Consider the following 10,080-nt stretch of genomic DNA (forward strand, 5'->3'; position numbering starts at 1 on the left):
TTACTTCTAATATTTTGTTTTTTATTGTAGAATAATTAGATTATTTGTTTCACTAATGATATTTTAGCATATTAAATATGTGTTGCAGTTTAAAAATAATAAAGTAGATTATATATTATTTTTATAGTATTATATATTATGATTTTAGTAAATTCATATAAGAATATTTAATATTAAGAATTTTATTAAATTATATATTTTTATTAAATTATATTTAATAATAATTATGTTAAAATATGATTAAATTATTTATTATTTATATTAATAATCTTATTAAAATTTAATAATAATAACAATAATCATCTACCTAAAAAAATTCTGCTAAGGGTATTCTAGTCATTTTAGTTTTTTTCCTTATGCTATTACAACATTATTCCATTTAACCAAACACAAGAATACTATTACAGTTTTATTCCATTCCATTCCATTCAACCAAACAATTGAATTACTATTACGCATCTATTCCATTACAGCTCTATTCCGTTACACCTCTATTCCATTACAGCGAATCAAACGTGCCCTTAGGGTTTAAGCTTTAGATAAATATAGGATTTTGAAAACGATGACGGCTATCCAGATAGGATTATCCTTTCATGGGCCTAGCTTTTTCTTGCAAATGGACTATAACTGTGTGGCCCAAATAACTTTAGATTATTTCGCTTATGTTTTAAAGTTTTTAATTATAGTTTATTTAAGAGTAACCTATCCTATTAGTCACTATTCTTTTGTATATTTCTAATTTAATTAGCAAACTATAAAAACATTCAATTTAATCACCAAGCTATCCCAATTTGTTTTTTAGTCTGTGTCGTTAAAGCATAAGCAGCTCTATAACATAAACTTTTTATAAAAAATTAGTTAAAGTCGTGGGCCGATCACATTATTATCTTACATTGAGTTTAAGGAATGGAACTGACTAATCCTAAGCCAAAGGATCGGGAAACTCAACAATGCAAATTCTTATTAAGAAAAAGGGATATCCCTGGAGCTGAATAAGAATGAAAATTAACCTTGTACTTATTAAAACGTTGTGAAACTAATTTAATGTTAAATTCTTTGAAAATATTTAAAAACTCAGTATTACTGTTTTATTATTCCCTTAACAAATATAATGCAGTTTTAACAGTTTTAAATACACCGAAACGATTTTGAAGAACCAAATCTTCACTGCATTTTGAAGAACCAAATTAATATTATCTCTTTTACAATTATATAAGAAATTAATTAATATATAAATTAGAAAATACTAGTTAATCTAAACCCTAAACCATAAACCTAAACCCTAAAATCTTAAACCCTAAACCCTTAACACATAACATCTAAACCTTAAACCCCAACCTTTAAACCATAAACCATAAATCATAACCCCTAAACCCATAATCCATAAACCTTAAAATAGTAACTCCTAAACCTTAAACTCTAAACCATATACCCCAAACCAAAAACCTTAAACTATAGTGATAATTAATTCAATATTTTAAAATTAATACTATCTCTTTTATGATTATATAAGAAATTATTTAATATGTAAAATAAAAACACTCAGTAATGTACCCAAAAAACTTAAAAATTATTTTGAATAATAGTATTTTAATTTTTCCATTTTTAACAAATATTTTTAAATTTTTTTTCATTTCAAATTATTTCTACGTGTCATTATTTTTTTCTGAAGATTTTGAATATTCAATTAAAAATAATTTGAATTTTAATTAATATAAATAAACCAATTAAATAATAAATAGACAGATAAAATATTTTTTGCGGCGCTTTTTCAAAAACACCACTAAAAATAGAGCATTAGCGGCGCTTCTTCAAAAACGTCGCTAAAGCCCCGAGCATTAGCGGCGCTTTTCCAGAAAAGACGCTAAAGCCCCGAGCATTAGCGACGCTTCTTGAAAAACGCCACTAAAGCCCCAAAAACTCAAAAAACAAATATTGGGCTTAGGTTTTTCGCGGCGCTTTTTGGAAAACGTCGCTAATGCTCATTTTTAGCGGCGTTTTCCAAAAAGCGCCGCTAATACTCGATCTTTAGCGGCGTTTTTTAAAAAGCGCCGGTAATGCTTATTATTAGCAGTGTTTTTTTTATCCAAACGCCACTAAAAGCCTGTTTTGGTGTAGTGGACATACTAGATTTATAATTGCCATTGAATACTTTCTAATGCTTGTAAGTTACTAAAAAGTCAGGGATAGTATGTGGTGATTGTTTTTCATTTTATTCAGAAATTTATATAGTTTTATAATCGATATAAACGCTTTTGGTTTTGTGATATAATTTTATTCGATCATGGCTATGAGTTGTGGTCTATATCTAATTTTTTGAATTTAACTTTCGAATGTTATATTTACTTTTTAATATTTAATATATATTATTAAGATTTTCAATTTTTTATTACATCTTTTAAACAATTTTATTTTAAGGTATTTCAAAATTATAGCATGATCAGAAATTTTGATTTTCAAAAAATTTTAAATTTTAAATTTTAAATTTGAATATAATATTGATATATATATTAAAATAATTTAATTAAAGTAATAAATCATTAAAGTGATCTCTGTAGTGAAAAATGTTTTTGTTTAAAAATATAAAACATTGTGTGGATGTGATTTAAGTTGTGTTAATATCGATTGGTGCAAAAGAAGGTTAATATTTAACAAAATTACATGTGCAATTATAGTAATAAACATGTGACAATTATTTGATTTTACATCTAAGCAATAAATCAGTTCAAAGGAAGATTTATTGCCCATGTTTAATTACTATACCAAGATATCACTTACAAATTAATATTTTGTCCAAAGATGAAATTTAATAAAGTGTTCAATATCTTGAGATGGGTTTACCTTTATTCGAATTTATTATTGTTTTGCTTTATATTCAAAGCCTTATATGAGATTGCTTTGTTTGATTAAACTCTATTACACCTGCCCACATCACTGTCAACATTAACTCGGTTCCTATGTTGAATGGTATCAACTTTAAATCATGGCAAGAGAATTTTATGGTTGTTCTCAGAGTCATGGATCTTGACATTGCATTAAGAATTGATCCTCCTTCAACATTTACCAATGAGAGTACCTCTAATGAAAGAAAGAAGAGATCAAATAGCATGTGTATGATGGTCACACTACACCAAAATAGGCTTTTAGCGGCGCTTTTTTAGGCCTTTAGCGGCGCTAAAAAACGCCGCTAAAAGTATTTGCGACGCTTTGAGAAGCGCCACAAAAAACGTCGCTAATGATAGCGTCGCTAATTTTAGCAGCGTTTTTAGAAATAAACGCCGCTAAAGAACAAGACCTTTAGCGGCGCTTTTCCACAAACGCCACTAAAGACCAAGACCTTTAGCGGCGCTTATCAACAATCGCCGCTAAAGACTATGACCTTTAGCAGCGCTTTTATCACAAACGCCGCTATAGATCAAACCTTTAGTGACGCTTCTTGCAAAAACGCCACTAAAAACATAACTTTAAAAAAAATTATTTTAGTCAAATTATATTTATTTTTATGATAAATATTATATTATGTTTTATTTTCTAAATTTAAACTTTAAATATACCTTTAAGGATAAATAAAAAAATATTATTAAATTAAATTTTCTATGAAAATTTTAACTTTAAAACTAAATATAAAAATTAATGAATTTAGTTTTAAAATTTAAAATAATAAATTAATAACACAATTAAAATCCAAAAGTTAGAACTCAAGTTGTCGTAAATATTAAAGTAAAAATAAAAATTTAGAACCAAAACTAAAATAAATAATACATATGAGAAACTTGTATGGCTTCTTCCATCTATATTCTGCATTTTGGAACAACTTCCTAATTACATTTCAAAATGGCAATGAGTAGGCATGAGTCAGTACAACTTTAAATAACCTTAAATTTATGTATTACGAAATCTACACAAGTGAGGTAAATTACACTAGTTTAAAAAAGTAGACCAAAATGCATAATATGAGGATGAACTTGCTTGGAAGTTTTCTCATCTACATGTTTTCATGTTTTCTCTGGGAAAATTAGCAGAAAAGCTGGTTAATTTTTCCAAGGGTAAGTGTTGGAAATGCCTTGATAATGGATAAAAACTAGGTTGCATGAAGCTCATCCATGAGAAAATATTCCTAGCAAACGATGGCAAGAAAAAGGCACCTATTGTTCTTGCTCCCATCCTCCTAATCTCTCCCCAGGGACATAGTTTGTGAACACCCGAAACTCATTTCCAAGTTTGCTTGAGTGTCGTGGCCGAAAATTGCATGCACGCAAACCCAAAAGCTCTGCAGCTCTATCCCTCTGCACCTCTCCTGCAAGTCATTCTCTTAGCTTTTACTTAAAAAAAAGCCACTAAAACAACCATTGACATCCATACTTATATTCTGCACTATATTGGAGTTATCCATATACGGCAGTAAAGATGACTAACTCAGCATTTATTGCAAGTTATGTTCAGTTGGAAAGGAAGTAAAAGCTTTACCCGTAAGCAAAAGCAAGTGAGATTCTCGTGGTTGAGCAAGAAAATATATTGTTTGAGTAACTTTCTCTAAACACTCCTTGCTCTGCAACCATGCACAACATATGTAATATACTGTCAAAAATTTCATCCAAACATGAACTCAAGTGAACACCAGTACAGCCATGGCAAAGTTAAGCAACAGGTGCCCATATAAAATATCTGCTCAATCGAGATTATGAGAAAAATAGAAACTGATGCTCTAACCCTAAATGTTCCATATGAGACCAAAATAATGGTTTACCTACCATCTTGTGATTGAAAAATGTCAAAATCTTCACATTCTCCAACGATAATATATTTAAAATAGCTCTGTAAAGCAAATCAGTTGGTGTCAGTATGCATGGCAAAGCTGATAAAATCGAATGGAGATAAAAAGGCTATTTTTGATGGATTGCAATTGAAAATTGGGAATTAGTATTAGTACCAAAATCTCAGTATGCATGGCAAAGCTGATAAAATAGGCCAAGAAATAGCAACTTACTAGTTGGTGTCAAACCACTTGGTCATTTCCATGGCAGGCACAGAGGCATTTTCTCTGGCCATTGAGAAATAATAATTTCATCATCAAAATAAGCAATTCAAATCCATTTTAACAATTATCATTAACCATCAATACACACATAAACTTAACAACAAGTTGAGAACTATGAACCTATATATTGAACAATCAGCACTTCCACTTCAATTTACAGATCCACCAACAATAGAGTAGCATCAGGATACAGATCCACCACCTTTTAGCACCATTTGCAAAACTATCATAAGTTTATATGCTCATAGCCGAAAACAAATAATAGAACCTATAAAGCTAAAATATTAGACACTGACCTTCTTTTCCTTTTCCAAAATTTCTCTTAGGGGACAAGGTAGTGCTGCCTCTTTGCTTGTCGTTGAACAGTTTTACTAGCAGATTTCTACTCCATCTGTGGAAACTTAATCTTTTTCATAACATTAGTCTTCCCTTCAGAACTTGCTCAGTAATTCAACAAAGAGCTCGTTAAATTCACAGGATAGAAATTTTTAAAACACAATATTTGACAACAAATGCAAACAAAATGATGAGGGAAAAAATCAGTCAAAAATAGGATAAAATTCCTTAAATGATATGTGGATAGAAAGTGGTGAACATGATTGATTCAGGTCATCGCTTGATAAAATTCAAAAATTCAGTACTTACCATCTCTTGGCTAGGCACCTTTAAATTTTCTACTCTCTCTGGCAGTAAATTTATGATTAAAGACATTTCCTCTGGTTGTCCCTCTTGACGGGTGATCTACATTAGAAATATAAAGGTGTAAAGATTACAAACCCTCAAATCATAAATTACTTTATGTTGACTAGTTTTCAACAATATCTGTGAATTCAATAAACCAAAGATAAAAGACAGTTTACTGCATTTTTTAATTTTAATCAACACTAACCATTTTTGCATAGATTTAACTTCACCAAGCCATGTGTGGGCTATGCCAAAACTTTTTACAACCACACTTAAACAAACCGGAAAAGAGAGGAACACTAAAACTTTGAATGGTCTTGCACCAGCTATCATTAAAAAGCCTTTACCTTGAATATGTTAAACTAACTGAAGAAAGAGTCCTGGAAATAGAAAAACTTTTCCTTCCCTAGTTTTATGACTTATATCCTACCACTCATAAATAAAAACAAGAGCACCCAAAACGCTAAGCTCCATTCCAATAAATAAAAACAAAAAACAAAATAATAAGTAAAACAGTTCGTAGCAGGATAAGCATGCATAGGTTTCAAAAGGCATTATATCAAACAAGAAATATGATCTAGTCATCCATCATCTCTACTTTTTTTCCTGAAGAAAAGAATCAAAAGTCAAATTCTCAAAGCAAGAATTTCAGCCCACGGCATCACAACCACAAATTTAAGAAACATAATAAAGAGGAGATAATAGTGTACCAGATGGAGAACGGAAGCTAGTAAGAATCAGACCCCTAATTTCTAACCGTGCTATCTGTACTTCCTCAATAACATCAAGCAGATTTCGTAAAAGTGAACTGGTCCTCTGCATAATCAGATCAAACCAGAATAAATGTAGAGCAAAGTTAAACAAACGGCTACAAGAAACTATAGAATCACTCAACTTAAAATACGTACTATAGCTTCGTTCTAGTACCTTCCGATTCTCACAAACAGATCTTCAGCGTATTGCTTCCATTTCATGCTGAATCGTTTTTGGTGCATCCAATTTCCTCTTCTTTTTTTCTTTTTGAATATAATCTCTTCTTGTTAAAATTTTTTTTGGGATTTTTGTTATAATGTCGCAGGAAGGGAGGAAGAGAAAGCGAGAGAGACGGCCTGTTTGCAAAGTTAGGGTTTCAGTGGGAAAATTAGAGGTTTCAGGGGGAATTTGGAGATAAAATGGCGGGATAGGTTTTAAAGTAAAATAATTTTTTTGTGGCGTTTACTATAAAAACGCCACTAGAAAATTAAATTTCTATAGTGAAACGGAACGTTTTGGAAAAATTCAATGCATATTTGTGGCGTTTTTAGCATAAATGCCACTAAAAATTAAACCCATGTAATAAAACGGTAGCGTTTTGAAAAATTTTAACACATATTTGCGGCGTTTTTGGTCAAAACGCCGCTATTGATTACCTTTTGCGGCGTTTTCTAATAAACGCCGCAAAAAATGCTGAAATTTTTTATTTTATTTTTTATAAATTGATTTATAAATTGCTTATCTTTTTCAAAAAAACGCCGCAAAAAATTATTTCATTTTGAACAAAATGACGCCGTTTTGCTATGCTAAATTTTTTTTATAAATTAATTTTTTATAAAAATAAAAAAACCAAGTACTCTCAAAATAAATATTTTATATTTTAATAAGAAAAAAATGATAAAATGGTTGTAATTAATTATTAAGTTAGAATTATCCAAATTAAATAATTACCTATATATCCATATCATTTTATTTCATTTTTATTTTTGTATTTTTTTCTTATAATTTGGTCCTCTCCAAAATAAATAATTATACCTAAATATCCATATCAATCTATTACTTTTTTTTAACTTATTTATTAATTCTATTTAAACTAATATTTAAATATATTAAATGGTTTAGATTAATTTTTTTTAAATATAAAAGCATTAATTAATTGAATAAAATTTTATTATTTAACAAATCTCAAGTAAACCTTAACCTTAAACCCTAAATTAACCATTCAATACATATAAAGTCTATTTATTATATATCTCTTAAATAATTTAAACTATATACTCATAATTTCAATATATTTGATTTATTATTATCTCTTTTACAATTATATAAGAACATATTTAAAATATAAATTAAAAATAAATAATCTAAACTCAAAACCTTAACCCGACCCCTGAATCCCTAAACCTTAAATCCCTAACTCTTAAACCTTAACATCTAACCCCTAAACCCCTAACCCCTAAACCTTAAATCTCAACCCTTAAACCATAATCACTAATCCATACTCCCTAAACCTTAAAATATGAACTCCTAAATCGGCCTTAAATCTTAAATTAATCATATACCCTAAACTAAAAACCCTAAACAAATTTATTATTATCTCTTTTACAATTATATAAGAACATATTTAAAATATAAATTAAAAAAAATTAATCTAAACCCAAAACCCTAACCCGACCCCTGAATCCCTAACTTTTAACCCCTAACACGTCGACTAACCCCTAAACCCCTAACCCCTAAACCTTAAATCCCAACCCTTAAACCATAATCCCTAAACCCAACTCCTTAAACTAAAAACCCTAAACTATAGTGATAATTAATTCAATATTTTAAAATTAATACTATTTCTTTTACAATTATATAAGAAAATTTTAATATATAAACTAAAAAACAATTAGTAATCATGTACCAAAAAAACTTTAAAATTATTTTAAATAATAGTATTTTAATTTTTCCATGTGTTTTATTTCAAATTATTTTTACGTGTCATTATTTTTTTTCTGAAGATTTTAAATATTCAATTAGAAATAAATTGATTTTATCTAATATAAATAAACCAATTAAGATAAAATGTTTTTAGCGGCGCTTTTTCAAAAACGCCGCTAAAGACCAGAGCATTAGCGGCGCTTCTTCAAAAGCGCCGCTAAAGACCAGAGTATTAGCGGCGCTTCTTCAAAAGCGCCGCTAAAGACCAGAGTATTAGCGGCGCTTCTTCAAAAGCGCCGCTAAAGAACAGAGCATTAGCGGCGCTTCTTCAAAAGCGCCGCTAAATCCCCAAAAACTCATGAAAATGACGACGTTAGGTTTAGGTTTTAGCGGCGCTTTTTGGAAAACGCCGCTAATTCTCATTTTTAGTGGCGTTTTTAGAAAAGCGCCGCTAATACTCGATCTTTAGCGGCGTTTTTTAGATAGCGCTGCTAATGATTGATTTTTAGCGGTGTTTTTTATCCAAACGCCACTAAAAACGCCGCTAAAAGTCTGTTTTGGTGTAGTGTCATGAATAAGGCTATTATAGAAACATTCAGAGGCACTATGTCTAATAAGTTTACCATAGTTAAAGAATTCATAGTTAACATTGACAAAAATAGTTTGTCATGAATGAAAATTTTGAAACCTATATGCTCTTAACAAATCTAGTTTCGATGACATATAAGGGTAAGCGTTCGATCGAATCAAATAAATTTTTTTTTACTTAATCGAGTTGACGAATCTTATTTTATCATCCTAACTCGATTTGAAATTTTCTCGAATCGAGTCGAGTGAGATGGAATTTGAATAAAAAATATTTGTTCGAGTTAAATTTTAAAAAATTACTTTAGTCCTTGTAGTCATTGTCACCCACCATAATCAAAATTGTTATTAACTTTCATCCCCTCATGATTTATTTATTAATATTTTATATATGGGTAGGGGTTGTGTTCAATCGAATTGAGTTGAATCAAATCGAGTGAAAAAATTTCGAGTTAACTAGTCCTATTTTATCATCCTAACTCGATTTAAAAAAATTTCGACTTGAGTCAAGTGAAATGAAATTCAAGTCGAGTCGAATCGAGAGAAATTGTTCAAGTTAAATTAAAAAATTAAAATGTCAAATTAAAATCTTATTACAGTATAACTAATTACATCTTAGAGCATAAAAAATTGAAACCATATAAAATACTTTAGCATGATAAACTTGAATCATTAATTAACTTATTTAGATCCCCAAAATTATTATTCTAGAATTTTTTTTTTAACTTTCTTCATATTTTTTCTATAATTTGTTTAGAAATTTTTATAATTTTTAAAAACATATAAATTTTGAAATGTTTATAAATATTTTGAATTTTAAAAATTATTTTGTATTTTTTGTTGAGAGAAAGAGACAAATTTACTTATTTTCATACTTGATAGGGACCAAAAGAGTATTTATACCAATTTGTTATTCAAGTTATTCGAATTGTAAAATTCAACTCGACTCGAACTCTAAACTTGAATTACTTATTTGAGTTAACTCGAATAACTCGATTCAATTAACTCGAAATTTAAATTTTTATTTTTTAATCGAATCGAATTCTGCTCACCCCTATATACGGGTTAGCTTTTTCGCTTGCTTAGTTGCTTCAATT

General features: G+C 29.1%; 1 long non-coding RNA gene across 5 annotated transcripts; it reads right to left on the reverse strand.

Moving 5' to 3' along the window:
• Positions 1-3,763: 3,763 nt before the first annotated feature.
• On the reverse strand, positions 3,764-7,133 carry LOC107926767 (uncharacterized). Of its 5 annotated transcripts, XR_005911016.1 has the most exons (9): positions 6,650-7,127; positions 6,433-6,538; positions 5,684-5,779; positions 5,335-5,444; positions 5,159-5,240; positions 4,988-5,041; positions 4,752-4,815; positions 4,468-4,549; positions 3,764-4,297 (listed from the first exon to the last, which is right to left on the reverse strand). It is a non-coding gene; the product is annotated as an uncharacterized lncRNA (long non-coding RNA). The 5 variants fall into 5 exon arrangements; XR_005911017.1 differs by having other exon boundaries at positions 4,752-5,041; positions 5,335-5,475; positions 6,650-7,133; XR_005911014.1 differs by having other exon boundaries at positions 5,335-5,779; positions 6,650-7,126.
• Positions 7,134-10,080: the final 2,947 nt, after the last annotated feature.

The sequence above is a fragment of the Gossypium hirsutum genome, chromosome D03 (genome assembly GCF_007990345.1).
Source record: "Gossypium hirsutum isolate 1008001.06 chromosome D03, Gossypium_hirsutum_v2.1, whole genome shotgun sequence".
Lineage (NCBI taxonomy): Eukaryota > Viridiplantae > Streptophyta > Magnoliopsida > Malvales > Malvaceae > Gossypium > Gossypium hirsutum.